The 15,791-nt window shown below is 51.1% G+C and overlaps 1 protein-coding gene across 1 annotated transcript in view; it reads right to left on the reverse strand.

Annotated features, from left to right (window-relative positions):
* The window catches only part of ARID3C (AT-rich interaction domain 3C), a 125,213-nt gene that overhangs the window by 11,792 nt on the left and 97,630 nt on the right, over positions 1 to 15,791 (reverse strand). The gene's annotated exons all lie outside the window — the stretch shown is intronic.

The following is a 15,791-nucleotide window of genomic DNA, read 5'->3' on the forward strand; positions in this document are numbered from 1 at the left end:
GCGAGTTACAATAATCAAGCCTAGAGGTGACTGTAGCATGGATCACTGTGGCCAGATCAGGGTGAGAAAGGGTAAGGGACCAACTGCTTAATACGGCGGAGATGGGAAAATGTCCCCCATTCCCAGAAAATGACTTCTGCAAGAGTGCCCACGTTCCAGTGTGGGTGTGCATTGATTAGATTAGGTGGCTCCCCGCTATCTTGACAGGACAGCGTTTTGTGGCAGGATTTGAATGCAGAGCTAGACCTAGACCAAGCAGAGATTGGTCAAACAATTGCCCAAACAAATGTCCCAAGGCCTACTTCACCAGTTTTCCTCCACAAAGAGGCACTTGCTCTCTTGCTCTGGCATGAAGGCTGCTTCTTTTGTCTCCTCCTCCTCCTCCTCCTCCTGGTCTACTTTGCTAATTACTCACCTGCCCTCTGCGGCCCAAGCTACATGCTGCATTATCAGCTTATAAAATTGTCAGCTTGTCAGAAAGCTTGTTAATCTCGTTCCGGCTCCCTCTGGAAATGTTTTACGATAATCGCTTCCGTTCTTGACAGAGCGGTTTCTATTAAGGGGCACCGGCGGCAAGACGCGGCCAGCGTCCCAGAGGAAAAGGGGGCACCACGGACGGAGAAAGGAGCTTCTGGACAGGAGGGTCTTTGCACTCCAACCTGACCGGTCCCCAAACCCCTGGATTTTGAGCCAGTCGCTGGACCGCACCGTTTAGCTAAAAGCCCAAATTACAGGGACTCTCCAGACTGGTGGTTTTAATGGGTGTTTTCCTGCAACATGTCACTGATGTAGTGATCGTGCACCTGCGGTGAATTTATACTGGACTGTCTGCGCGTTTCCGTGTGCTGCGCTGGCTCTGGCTCGCCAGAGCAGCTTCATCACGCTGGCCACGTGACCCGGAAGTGTCTCCGGACAGCGCTGGCCCCCGGCCTGTAAAGTGAGATGGGCGCACAACCCTAGAGTCGGAAACGACTGGCCCGTACGGGCAGGGGTACCTTAGTCTGCGCATCAGCTGTCTTTATTAGTCGTTCTGTGTTGCTTGCCCTGTGCGCATCATTGCCATCTGGACGGGTGTTCCTGCCCTACAGCGCAGCAAAAGTTGGATCAGCAACAAAAGCCCAGAACATCTGTGGTATAAAGAGTTACAGAATTTCACCAGCTCCTGCCAACCTCGCAGTTCGAAAGCACACCAGTGCAAGTAGATAAATAGGTACCACTGTGGCGGGAAGGTAAACAGCGTTTCCGTGTGTTCTGGTTTCCGTCACAGTGTTCCGTTGTGCCAGAAGCAGTTTAGTTCTGCTGGCCACACAACCTGGAAAGCTGTCGGCGGACAAACGCTGGCTCCCTCGGTCCTTTACCTTTTAACCTTATTAAAGGTAAAGGGACCTGACCATTAGGTCCTGTGATGGCCTGGGAATCCGATTCAGAGGGTAAACCAGAGGAATCCCAGCCTGCACAGGAGTCCCCGCCTCCAGGGCCGGCTGAACTGGGGCAGGGCCTCGATTCTGAAGCGCCTGCACCTGTGCCGGATCCTCAGGAGCAGGCACCAGGTGAATCCACTCTGACTCCAGAGGTGGTTGAGGACTCAGTGCCTACAGGTGAGTCTCCCCCTGGGCCCAGTAACCCTTCAGCCTCTCCTGAGCTGCAGAGGCTCAGGGCAGAGAGGTGAAGGGAACTGGTTTCTCCCAGGAGGAGTGTTCGCCTTAAGGCCAGGAGAGGCGGGTCTCCTGGGGGCCAGGGCCGCCCCTGGCCTCAGAGAAGATAAAGGCCAGTCAGCCCGGTCCCAGGTTGCGAGAGCAACGTCGTTGATGAGCTGTTCCGGCCAGCACCCAGTCCTGTTCCCCCAGAGTTCCTGTCCTTGCCCGGCTTCTCGCTGTGGACCCTGCTTTGCCCGAGAAGGACTGTCTGGCGACCCTCAACTCAGGTCCTGGATCTCGCCCCACGGTAACCTCCCCCCTGGACCAGCACAGGTCCAGTCATGGCCGACTCTGGGGTTGCGGCACTCATCTCGCTTTATTGGCCAAGGGAGCCGGCGTACAGCTTCCGGGTCATGTGGCCAGCATGACTAAGCCGCTTCTGGCAAACCAAAGCAGCACATGGAAACGCATTTTACCTTTCTGCTGGAGCGGTACCTATTTCTCTACTTGCACTTTGACGTGCTTTCGAACTGCTAGGTTGGCAGGAGCAGGGACCGAGCAACAGGAGCTCACCCCGTCACAGGGATTCGAACCGCCGACCTTCTGCCCGGCAAGTGCTAAGCTCTGTGGTTTAACCCACAGCGCCACCCACGTCCCTTGATTTTACCTTATTATGCATTGCTTATTATAATGAACCACATTTATAGGACTGCTTTAGCTTCTTTCATTGGATGTGCATTATATTTTGCACGGGCACTCGGTTGTTCATGATCCTGCACCATAAATCGGCCTTTAGACGAAGGGTACGGCAAACATATCTTGAACAGAAACTATATGAACAAGCCACTGTGACAACAGGGTGGTGGGCAAATTGGGCTCCCTTCTTGTGCTCTTATTGGGCTTCAAGTTCCCAAACGAGGGGCTGCTGCCAGGATGGACTTCTCAGGTTGGCAGCCAAGTCGAAAGTGGTCTTTGCCCTTTGCCAAGTGGGGAGTCAGGGACTGAACTGGGCTCCTTCCTTCCTTCCTATGGAAGAGTTTCTGCTCTGCCACTGAGCTGCGAGCCCTCACCAAGGGTTCATCATCACCCAAGAGAAAATGGAGGAGGCTCCCCAAACTTGCCCAGGGTCCTGAAAGCAGGACCGTAAGCGGCTTCGGCCAGTGAGCCACATGCGAGTTACCCAGCATGCTCCCTGCCCGCAGGCCTGGCTCACCATCTAAACTGAAATCAATTCCAATAACCCCGAGGCATCGACAGCTCTTCACAGCACGTCCAGGTCTAATTAACAGCCTTTTGGGTCACCCGGACCAGAGGGCGCGGCGGCACAGCGTCTCCTCCAGCACCTCCTGCCCATAAAGTGGGAAGGGTGGGTGGAGAGGGGGGCATTCCGCAGGGCCTTGCAGACGAGGCAGTCCCGCCGTGACTGCTTCCCGTTGCCCCCCACAAAAAGAGCAGGGGAGTCCCCAACCCCGTGGTCAGGAGGGGCTCCTCCATTGCTGGCCGTTGGGCCGCAATCTCTCCTCGCCGTGACCTTCCCTTGCTGACCTCGGCGGCTTTGCGCAGCTGCTGTGGTTTGCAGAGGGAGCCCAGCGCCGAAACGAGCGTCTGGGGGCTCTTTGGGATCCGAGTGGGCGAGAGGCTGGGAGGGTTGAGTGCAATGCAACCCGACCCCTCTCACTGGGGGGGGGGTGTTATATATGGGGCTGTGCCCAGTGTGGCTCTGTATTAGAGGAAGAACGCACAGCAAGGTATCCCTGCTGCAAAGAAATGCAGGGTCCTGCAGATTTAGCAAACGCATCTCAAATAGCGCAGTGGCAGAGCTGAACATGGTACAGAAAAGGGGGAAGGGACTGAGGCCTAAGGAAATGCTTTCGGGGGGGGGGACAGCCCGTTCCGTGTTGTATTGCATTTTTAATATTTTGTTGGAAGCCGCTCAGAGCGGCTGGGGAAACCCAGCCAGATGGGTGGGGTATAACTACAGTGGTACCTCTGGTTGCGAACGGGATCCGTTCTGGAGTACAACATGAGTAGAACACAACCCGCGTGTGCGTGTGTGCAGGTCGCGATTCGCCGCGTCTGCGCATGTACGTGACTTCATTTTGCGCGTCTGCGCATGCGCAAGCGGTGAAACCCGGAAGTATCCCTTTCCAGTACTTCCGGGTCACCGCGGGACGCAACCTGAAAAAATGTATCATGAAGCAAACGCGACACGAGGTATGACTGTACTTTTCCATGTATAAGACTGGGGTTTTTTACTTTAAATTACGGTTAAAAATCTGGGGGCGTCTTATACACAGATAGTGCATATGCCCATTTTCTAAATTTAGGCTCCCCAAAAGTAGGGGTCATCTTATACATGGGGGCGTCTTATACACTGAAAAATACGGTAATAAATTATTGTTATTGTTATTATCATCATCATTATTACAGCCCCCAGCATCTGAAGGATCTTTCGTATTGCAACTTCTGCACTGAAACTCTACAATTCTATGGTTTTACATGATGTTCCAAAGCATGGGTGGGCCATAGTAATAACCAAGAGCTTCTAAGAGGCTGCAGAGGAGAAGAAACTGAGGCAAAGCTCCGTTGCACCAGGATGGGTGGAAAGTCTTGTTCCATCTATCTGCCCACTCTGTTCGCCATGGCCAGCCAGGACACTGTGGCTGAGTCAGTCAAATCCAGAGCAGGAGGAGATGGAGAGTGGAAACAGCTGCGGCCAACTGACCCGCCTCACAGCCCACAGACCAGGTGCCAGCAGGGCAATTGCGGTTGGGCAACTCCAAAGGAAAAGCAGCACGTGCCCTTTGGTGTCTTCCCTTTAGGGGAACAGTAAGTGTGGGAGATTGGCAGCCACACTAACAAATGCATATTCTTGCAAATCCGCATGAGAAGGCGCCAAGTCTGCAGAGCTGTGTTGTTGACACCCAGACCATAGAAACACAATTTGCAGAGAGGGCTTTGTGTGATGTCATTTCCCCTCCTCTCCTGGAGAGGAAGGAGCATAGACGACTTCCTGTTCCTCTCTTTCTCTTCTCGTGGCCAGCCATGAAGGGACATATGCCCTGGGTTTGCTCCTGGCACATAACGGAAGCTGTTGCTACCATAAATGTAAGTATTTTGCCTGCATAGTTTTTACTGTTGCCAGTGCTGCGAACCAATGCACGATTATAAAGTAAGCAAATCTAAAAAAAAAAAAAGAATGGAGAGGTTGGATCTTCTTGCAATCCATGGGACTCTCAAGAGTCTCCTCCAGCACCAGAATTCAAAAGCATCCATTCTTCTGCAATCAGCCTTCCTTATGGTCCAGCTCTCACTTCCATACATCACGACTGGGGAAAACCATAGCTTTAACTATAGGATGTTCCAAAAGCAAAAGCAAAAATAGCTTCAGAAAAGCATTCGATGGGGCATACTTTGCTTATCAGTTGCCTTTTCCTAATGGGACTTGAGGCAAGAGGGAGGGAGGGAGAGAGAGACTGGGGTGGCTCCTCTGCCCCCAGCATCAGTCGTCCCCCCCCCCATAAACCCAACAAGCAGAGATCCGCCTGGCATTCCGTGCGCTGGCAGTGGGGTCCTGTTGGGCAGGGCACCATGGAAGCAGCTGCCAGCCCTTGACACACAGGCAGAGAAAAGCTCTTTATTTATGCCCTTCCTTTCTTCTGGGTGGCCCTGAATGGGAGCTATCGAAAAGCCATCCATTTGCAGCCGAGAGGCCGCCAGGGTATCGCTGCTCAACTCAAACGCGTCCGTCACTCAGCGCCGCTTCCTCGCCCCCTTAATTTATGACCCTGATATTGGCTGGGCTGCTCCTCCTAAGCCTGAAAAGCCTGGCGCCTCCATTCTTTTCAACCAGATCATTTCACTTGTTTCGTCTCTCCTTGGTCAGGAGGGGAGGGAGAGTGTGTGTGTGTGTGTGTGTGTGTGTGTGTGTGTGTGTGTGTGTTTGGGGGCGGTGCAATTCTTCCTTCTGCCTTCCGTCCTTCTGCAAGGCAAGTTATCTCCCTGTGCAATAATCCGACTCCCGGGACTTTCTGAAAACCCAGAAGCATCTCAAACGCAGAAGAGCTTCTGCAAGTCAGGGTAGACAATACTGAGCTAAATGGACAAACTGGTCTCCATTTTTTAATTCTATAAATAGGGAGAGTCTTATACAGTGGTGCCCCGCAAGACGAATGCCTCGCAAGATGGACAACTCGCTAGACGAAAGAGTTTTCCGTTTTGGAGGTGCTTCGCAAAACGAATATCCTATGGGCTTGCTTCGCAAGACGACAATGTCTTGCGAGTTCCTGCTGGTTTTTTTTCCTCCCCCCCCCCTTTTTCTAAGCCGCTAAGACGCTTATCAGCTGATCCGATAAGCCGATAAGCTGCTAATAGCGCTAATCCGCTAATCCATCAATGGGCTTGCTTCGCAAGACGAAAAAACCGCTAGACGAAGAGAATCACAGAACGATTCTTTTCGTCTTGCGAGGCACCACTGTATTTAAGCATTCCTCCCATGACTCACTTCTCCTTCTAGTTGGGCTATACAGGGGTACCTTGGGTTACATACGCTTCAGGTTACAGACTCTGCTAACCCAGAAATAGTGCTTCAGGTTAAGAACTTTGCTTCAGGATGAGAACAGAAATCGTGCTCCAGCAGCGCGGTGGCAGCAGGAGGCCCCATTAACTAAAGTGGTGCTTCAGGTTAAGAACAGTTTCAGGTTAAGAATGGACCTCCAGAACGAATTAAGAACTTAACCTGAGGTACCATTGTACCAGGATTCAGCAAACTTCTTCAGCAGGGGGCCGGTCCACTGTCCCTCAGACCTTGTGGGGGACCGGACTATATTTTGAAAAATAATAATGAACGAATTCCTATGCCCCACAATTAACCCAGAGATGCATTTTAAATACAAGGACGCATTCTACTCATGCAAAAGCACGCTGATTCCCGAACCATCCGTGGGCTGGATTTAGAAGGCGATTGGGCCGGATCCAGCCCCTGGGCCTTAGTTTGCATACCCATGGGCTATACTCGGGCCACTTAAAATCCTGGCTATATGCTACAGCATCTCTGTAATTTGTTTTCTTATACAGAGCCTGGTACGGTTATTGTTTGCATGATTGTTTGTTAATTTGGACATATATTTATGCACAAAATTATTACAAGGAAAGGGGGGAAAGACAATGATGAATAGGGCAGGCTTCTGATGGTGCTGAACTTAAAACCCCTAAACGGCCTCAGCCCAGTATACCTGAAGGAGTGTCTCCACCCCCATCGTTCAGCCCAGATACTGAGGTCCAGCTCCAAGCGCCTTCTGGGGGTTCCCTCCCTGAAAGAAGTGAGGTTACAGGGAACCAGGCAGAGGGCCTTCTTGGTAGTGGCGCCCGCCCTGTGGAACGCCCTCCCTTCAGATGTCAAGGGAATAAACCACTATCTGACTTTTAGAAGACATCTGAAGGTAGCCCAGTTTAGGGAAGTTCGTCAGAATCCATCAAAAGAATCAGATGGGGAAAAGGCAAGTGTATGTGAAGACGCAAATCACAGGCCAACTTCGGAAGGCCCTGCCAGATCAGCCCCCAAAGGCCCCCCCTGCTTTGTTTCCTGTCGTCCTAAGTCCTGTCATTTCCTGCTGAAGTCCTGAAACTTTTCACTCTACAAGCACTCAGTGGGGTTTCCCCCATTTTTGCTGTGCTCTGGCAGGGGTGACCACATCCTTGAGGTGGCAGACAACTTTGTCTCCCTGGGTACCACCCTATCCGGCAACCTCTCCATCGACCTTGAGCTGGACAAGCGTGTTGGCAAGGCAGCTACGGCAATGCCTCTCCTCTCCAAAAGGGCTGGGAGAAGGTGATGCTAACGGCCAATACCAAGACAGAGGTCTACCAAGCTTGTGTGCTGAGCTCGCTGATTTATGGAACTGAGTCATGGGCAACCACCAGGAGCGACGCCTCAATGCGCTTTCTGTGCCTAGAAAACACGAGGCAAAACGTGGAAGAGCCCTGAGCTGGATCAGGCCAATGGTCCCATCTGGCGCAGCGTCCTGTTCTCACAGTGGCTGAACAGCTGCCCCAAAGGGAAACCAGCAAGCAGGTGATCTGAGCACAAGAGCTCTTGGTTTCCAGCAACTGGTATTCAGAAGCATCACTGCCATCCTGGTTGGTAGGCACTAATAGCCTTGAATTTGTCTAATCCTCTTAGCCTTACTGAAATCAAGATACACTATGTCCACAACATTCTCCTGATCCACCCAGCTTGTTACTCCATCAAAAAAATAAACAGAAATGAGGCTCCCCATGATACTCTTGTGGAGAATCGGGTAAAATGTGGGCTGAATTAGATGACTGTTGGGTGGATTTGTTGCTGGTTGACAAGTGGGGTGCTGCAGGGATCTGTCCTGCGCCCCTTGTTGTCCAATGTCATTCTAAATGACTTGGATAAAGGTGTTGAGGGGATGCTCATCCAATTTGCAGATGACACCAAACTGGGAGGTGTAGCCAGTCCCGCAGGAGACAGAATTGAGATTCAAGATTACTCATTCATTCAACCTTTATTGGCATAATTTCAATATTACTTTAACAGATTGGAGAACTGGGCCCAAACTAACAGAATGAATTTCAGTAGGAACAAATGAAAGGTTCCACAGTTAGGCAAGAAGGACTAAATTCACAAAGATAAGATGAAGGACACCTAGCTTACTACTTGTACGTGTGAAAAGGATCTAGGGGTCTTAGTAGGCCATATGCTTAACATGAGTCAGCAGCGTGATGCAGCAGCAAAAAATGCTAACACTATTCTAGGCTGCATCAACAGGAGTATAGTGTTCAGATCAAGGGAAGTAATAGTCCCACTCTATTTTGCCTTGGTCAGACTACATCTGGAGTACTGTGTCCAATTCTGGGCATCACAATTTAAGAAGGATGTTGACAAGCTGGAACATGAGGTCTTTAAGCAGAGGCTTGACAACCATATGCCAGGAGTGCTCTGATGGTGTTTCCTGCTTGGCAGGGGGTTGGACTTGATGGCCCTTGTGGTCTCTTCCAACTCTATGATTCTATGATTCTATGATTCTTTTAGAACCATCCATGGCAAGTGGCCACCCAAACTCTGCTTTAAAAGGAGAGTCCACCACTGTTCTTGCTCTTCTTGCCAGGAAGTTCTTCCCAACGTTGAGTCGGAATCTCCTTGCTTCTGACTCAAAGCCATGGGTTCGAGTCCTGCCTCCAGAGCAGGAGAAAACAAGCTTGTTCCCTCTTCCATGTGGCCCCCATATATTTGAAGACGTCTCTCCTTTCTCCTCTCAGTCTCCTCTTGTCCAGTCCATGCCGCTGTCCCAGCTCAGAAGTTCTTCCTGATGTTTAGCCATCATCTCCTCGCACAGAGCAGGGTTTAGTCAACACGCTGCTCTCTGGATCTTGAGACTCCAGCTCCCATCAGCCCTCCTCGCTCTCCATGCTGCCTGGGGCTGATGGGAGTCCGAGTCCAACAACATCTTGAAGGCATTACGTGGTCACTGCCCTCAAATAAGAAGCCAAAATAGACATACAGTCATACCTTGGGTTACAGATGCTTCGGGTTGCGCGATTTCAGCTTACGCACCGCGCCGAACCTGGAAGTACCAGAATGGGTTATTTTTGGGTTTCGACGGATGTGCATGTACAGAAGCGCTAAATCGTGCTTTGCGCATGCGCAGAAGCGCTGAATCACGACCCGCGCGTACACAGACGCGGCGCTGTTGGTTGCAAATGTGCTTCCTGCATGGATCACGTTCGCAACCCGAGCATCCACTGTAAGGTAAAGGGACCCCTGACCGTTAGGTCCAGTCATGGCCAACTCTGGGGTTGCGGCACTCATCTCAATTTATTGGCCAAGGTAGCCGGCGTACAGCTTCCGGGTCATGTGGCCAGCATGACTGAGCCGCTTCTGGCGAAGCAGAGCAGCGCACGGAAACGCCGTTTACCTTCCTGCTGGAGCGGTACCTATTGATCTACTTGCACTTTGATGTGCTTTCGAACTGCTAGGTGGGCAGGAGCAGGGACAGAGCAACGGGAGCTCACCCCATCACGGGGATTCGAACCGCCAACCTTCTGATCGGCAAGTCCTAGGCTCTGTCCACTGTACTTAATCCCAAATTCAACTGCGAGTCTTCCTCCTTTGGCAGGCGCAACCGGTGGCTCAATGGGCCTCATCACTCCTGCCTCTGTCCCCTTTTGCGAGGCCCTAATGGAGACGCAGATCGCTCGGGGAGATTAGCCCCCTCGTCCAAGGGACCGGCCGGCAGATTAATGCCAACCGGGAAGCCACAAGACGCGCGTTATTTATGCCCCACACCCCCGGGATCGATGCCGTGTGGGCAGAGCGGGGGGAGCTCAGACTCCTGGGCTCTTATCTCCCCACTGTGGATTTATGGGCATCGACCGCCCCGCCCTAGAGAAGCCGCCACCCTCCGCGGGATTCGATTCCGCAGCCCCGATGGCAGGAGCCTCACAAAAGACCCTGATACAGATGTACAGCCAGGGGAGAATGGCTGTTAATTAGCACCCTTATCTCAGCCAGGAGAGAGCCAGTTAATTAGCTGGGAGAGAATAATGAGGCCGGCGCTCAGCAGAGGCGCCATGAATCTCGTGTCAGATGGAATGGGGGGGGTCCGGGGTGGAGGGGCTTTGTCACCATTACCGGGGGGGGGGGCTGGCAGCACCTCCGTTCCTGGCTGGCGGGAGGACCATGTTCCTTCTTCAAAAGAAGCAGCAGGTGGGTCTCACTTGGGGTCTAACCGATCCAGTTTAAGGCTTGGAAAAAGTCCCGTCCACCCCCAAGTCGAGAAACATCTAGGATTTTCATTTGCTTCCTGTTTTCGTCTTGTGTTTTTTCAATGGGAGGAAGTTGCAGCGTCTTTTCCTCGCAGCACGCAACATGGCTCGCTTACTTGAGCCACCTGTATGAAATTTTGTGTGCTCGGCATTCGAGGCTGGCAGCTGCGTGAGATCTCAGGAAGGCAGGGATGAGGGAATCTCTTGAGACGGGGGCAGGGAGGCAATCTGGTTGGATTTCCTGCAGACTCCAAAAAGGAATTGAAAAGAGTCGTGGCCGCTGTGATAATGTTGGAGCCGGAGGCATGCAAATAGGGGTGAGTCCAGCTCTGGCTTGCTGTCACTGCCTTGAACGGAAGAAGTGGAGAGAACAGGTTGTAATATGGAGGCAAAACTGCCTTATGACAGCGCTGAGTGAGATGGATCAGTGCTCTGACTCAGGTGAAGGCTGCATCCTATGGGCAGGAGAACATCTAGGTATGCGCTGCCCTGTATTCATATAATTATAGAGCTGGAAGGGACCCTAGGGTCATCTAGTCTGACCCCCCTGCAATGCAGGAATCTCAGCTAAAACATCCATGACAGAGGGCCATCCAACCTCTGCTTAGAAACCTCCAAGGAAGGAGAGTCCACCATCTTCTGTCACAGAGTCAAACAGCTCTTATTGTCAGAAAGTTCTTCCTGATGTTGAGTTGGAATCGCCTGCCTTGGAACTGAAAGCCATGGGTTCAAGTCCTACCTTCCAGAGTGTGATGGGACTCGGACTTGGACTCGGAACCAGAGGAGTCTCAGTCTGCACCAGATCCTTTGCCTCAGGCATCATCTGAACCAAATCTGGGGCCTGATCCTGAAGAGTCCCAGTCTGCACAGGTTCCCCTGCAACAAGCACCAGCTGGGCCGAGTCAGGGGCCTGATCCTGCCCTGGCTCCAGATGCGGGGATGACCTCGTTGCCTCCAGCTGGGCCATCGCTTACAGCTGCTCCACCACCAGTTGGGTCAGGGGAGGCTGAGGCGGCCCCTGGGTCTAGTCACCCACCGACGTCTCCCGAGCTGCAGAGACTGAGGTCTGAGAGAAGGAGAGACCTGAGTACTTGCAGGAGGAGTGCTCGCCTTCGGGTGAGACAGGGAGGTGAGTTGTCGGGGGATCAGGACCGGCCGCTACTCCGACAAAGATAAAAGGCTGTCAGACCCCACCCCAGGTTGTGGGATCAACATTGCTGTGTGCCAGATCCTGCCTGAGATCCTGTACCTGTCCTTGCCTGGTTTCCTGCCTTGGCCCTGTCGGACTGACTCCTAGCAGAACCTTCAGATTCTGGACAGGCCCTGGACCGCGTTACTCGGGTTACCCCTGGGCCCAGCACACAAAGCAGGAGAAAACAAGTTTATTCCCTCTTCCATAGGACAGCCCTTCAGATATTTGAAAACAGCTTCCAAATCTTGTCTCAGTCTCCTCTTCTCCAGGCTAAACAGAACCAGCTCCTTCAACCGTTCCTCATCAGGCTTGGTTTCCAAGCCCTCTGCCCATAGAATTATGGAATTGCAAAGTTGGAAGAGACCTAAGAGTCATCTTAGCTGAAGATGCTGGAATCTTCAACTAAACCATTCATGGCAGGGATAGAATTTTCTGAGCATCGCAATGTCCAGCTTATCTGTCCGCCCAAGTTTTTCATCTCTCCATCTTGCTCCTTGATCTCAACGAAGAGCAAGTTATTTATGCTCAGGAACACTCTTGCTTTTAAAGACGATTCCCGATTTTCAGGGCAGGACCCTGGAAGCAGAAGAGGGCGGGACACAGGGCTGCCTTCAGGCCACGGCGTTCCCCCCAGCCGTGGAGCCGAGTGCAGGGTTCTGGCGGCGCTTGACAGACAGCGGCTCCCGCATTGGAAATCGGTGCCGGGTTTTGTTATGGGGGTCAGGCGGGATAAATAGGAAGCTCCAGCAATTGAGGCGATTCGATAAATGCTTTAACCTCTGACCCCGTCCTCCCAATCCCCCATCGAGCCGCGGAGCCATTTTCAAAAGGCTCCCCGGCCACAGCCCACGCCGTCCGGAGGCTGCCATCAATTAGAGCCCTTTGCCAGAATCTGGATTAATGAACATGCCGCTCGATAGGAAATAAAACCCCAGGCAGAGGTTAATGTTGCGCTAATTAACTGGGAGGGGGAGGCTGGGAATGGGGGGGAGGAGAGAGGGGAAAACGGACACGCACACAAGGCAGGAATTGTTTAAAGAAAGAAGATTTTGGAGAAAGATGCTTTGCAGGCTTGTCTTGGCATCCCAGAGAGAATCATGGGATGGAGGAGCAAGATGGATTTATCTCCCAGTCACCAAAGGAATCCAGGCCAGAATGGAGATTTGACCCTGTGGCTGTCCAGACTTCATTCTGCCTCTCTATGTGCTCTTTGTGGGGCTGCCTCGGGAGACAATCCGGAAGCTTCCATCAGTTCATAGAATCATAGAATCATAGAGTTGGAAGAGACCCCAAGGGCCATCGAGTCCAACCCCCTGCCAAGCAGGAAACACCATCAGAGCACTCCTGACATATGGTTGTCAAGCCTCTGCTTAAAGACCTCCAAAGTAGGAGACTCCACCACACTCCTTGGCAGCAAATTCCACTGTCAAACAGCTCTTACTGTCAGGAAGTTCTTCCTAATGTTTAGGTGGAATCTTCTCTCTTGTAGTTTGGATCCATTGCTCCGTGTCCGCTTCTCCGGAGCAGCAGAAAACAACCTTTCTCCCTCCTCTATGTGACATCCTTTTATATATTTGAACATGGCTATCATATCACCCCTTAACCTCCTCTTCTCCAGGCTAAACATGCCCAGCTCCCTTAGCCGTTCCTCATAAGGCATCGTTTCCAGGCCTTTGACCATTTTGGTTGCCCTCCTCTGGACACGTTCCAGTTTGTCAGTGTCCTTCTTGAATTGTGGTGCCCAGAACTGGACACAGTACTCCAGGTGAGGTCTGACCAGAGCAGAATACAGTGGCACTATTAATTCCCTTGATCTAGATGCTATACTCCAATTATGCAGTTCAAAATGTAGTTGCCAGAGTCTCCGCCGCAGGTGTTGGATTATTATTATTATTATTTATTAAATTTGTATACCGTCCATCCGAAGATCACGGGGCAGTTCACAACACTGATGAGGCCATATTGCATTGATCTTATTTATACTGGCGACTCAACACCATTGCAGGTCACATTCGTACATGAAAGTGGACCTTTATATGATACAGTGGTACCTTGGTTCTCGAACTTAATCCGTTCTCCTCGACTCCCTAAACCGTTCGGAAACCAAGGCGCGGCTTCTGAATCTTCCTGCACTCAGTCGGAAGCCGCGTCCGACTTCCCAAAAACGTTCACAAACCGGAAAACTCACTTTCAGGGTTACAGCATTCGGGAGCCGATTTGTTCGAGTACCAAGGCGTTTGAGAACCAAAGTTCTATTTCTTGTTTTGTGCTCTTACCACCTTTTTATTCTTTTAAGCTTTTTCTTTTTAAAAAAGATTGTTGACGTTAATCGTTATTTCTTCAGGTGTGTGTGTGTAAGGTGGCAGGATATTTTCCTTGGCCGGTCTTGCCCAACAATCCCTAACAGAAATGCTTCTGGTTTTTTAACAAATGTCATTTTAAACATTTTCTTCAATTCACTGTATATCATTTCCAAAAAAAAAATTAATTTCTCTACATCCCCACCACATATGATAAAAAGTCCCTTCCTTTTCTTTACATTTCCAACATATGTTTGATTTGGTTTTATACATTTTTGCTATCTGTACTGGTGTTATATATCATCTACACATCATTTTCATATAATTTTCTTTCAAAAGAGCACAGTCTGTAAATTTTAAATCTGTTTTCCACAGTTTTTCCCAATCCTCAAATTGTATATTATGTCCTATATCTTGTGCCCATTTGATCATGGCCGATTTTACCTCCTCATCTTTTGTTTCCCATTCTAGCAGGATACTATATGCACCCTTCAGCAACTTCACTTTTCCTTCTATAACTTCCTTTTGAAATCTAGAATTGTAGCGCTGGAAGGGACCACTGGGGGTCATCTAGTCTGACCCCCTGCAATGCAGGAATCTCAGCTACAGCATCCATGACAGATGGCCGTCCAACCTCTGCTTAGAAACCTCCAAGGAAGGAGAGCCCACTACGTCCAAAGGAAGTCTCCAGAATGAGGCGGTAGCTATTTCACTTCACATTGGGGCGCAAGGGGAACAGTACAGTGTCAAAATACAAATTTGCGGAAACCAGACGAAAACCCCTGCATATTTTTGCGTGAGACGACAACCTCAGGTCCCATCTTGCAAAGCATCCTTGCTCGGCTGGTGTTGTTTGCTGTTGCTGTCCCGCCCCGCCCCCGGGCCTGAAGTGATAGCAGAGTAATATAATAATAATAATAATAATAATAATAATAATAATAATAATAATAATAATAATAATAATGTATTATTTATACCCCTCCCATCTGGCTGGGCCTCCCCGGCCACTCTGGGCGGCCTCCAACAAAATATTAAAATACCGTAATACATCAAACATTAAAAGCTTCCCTAAACAGGGCTGCCTTCAGATGTTTTTCTCTTTGACATCTGGTGGGAGGGTGTTCCACAATGCGGCCACCACCACCGAGAAGGCCCTTGGAGCTGGACCTCAGTGTCCGGGCAGAACAATGGGGGTGGAGACGCTCCTTCAGGTATACTGGACCGAGGCCGTTTAGGGCTTTAAAGGTCAGCACCAACACTTTGAAATGTGCTCAGAAATGTACTGGGAGCCAGTGTAGGTCTTTCAAGACCGGTGTTATGTGGTCTCTGCGGTCGCTCCCAGTTGCCAGTCTAGCTGCCGCATTCTGGTTTAGTTGTAGTTTCCGAGTCACCTTCAAAGGTAGCCCCACAAAGAGCGCATGGCAGTAGTCCAAGTGGGAGATAACCAGAGCATGCACCACTCTGGCGAGGCAGTCTGTGGGCAGGCAGGGTCTCATCCTGCCTACCAGGTGGAGCTGATAAACAGCTGCCCTGGACACAGAACTGACCTGCACCTCTATGGACAGCTGTGAGTCCAAAATGACTCCCCCGCTGCACACCTGGACCTTTGGTGGCACAGTTACCCCATTCAGGACCAGGGAGTCCTCCACCCCCAACCGCCTCCTGTCCCCCAAAAACAGTACTTGTCTCTTGTCAGGATTTAACCTCAATCTGTTAGCCGCCATCCATCCTCTAACCGCCTCCGGCGATTTGGGAGGAGTGGGGTTCATGGGGGGCACAATCCGCCTGGTGCCCAGGCTGCAGCTAGGCAGGACAAGAAGACGAAGGAGACAGACAAAATTTCCTCTCCCCACTTCCCTGCTTTGAAAGCAA

Source organism: Podarcis vaucheri (assembly GCF_965113315.1).
Source record: "Podarcis vaucheri genome assembly, chromosome: 11".
Taxonomy (NCBI): domain Eukaryota; kingdom Metazoa; phylum Chordata; class Lepidosauria; order Squamata; family Lacertidae; genus Podarcis; species Podarcis vaucheri.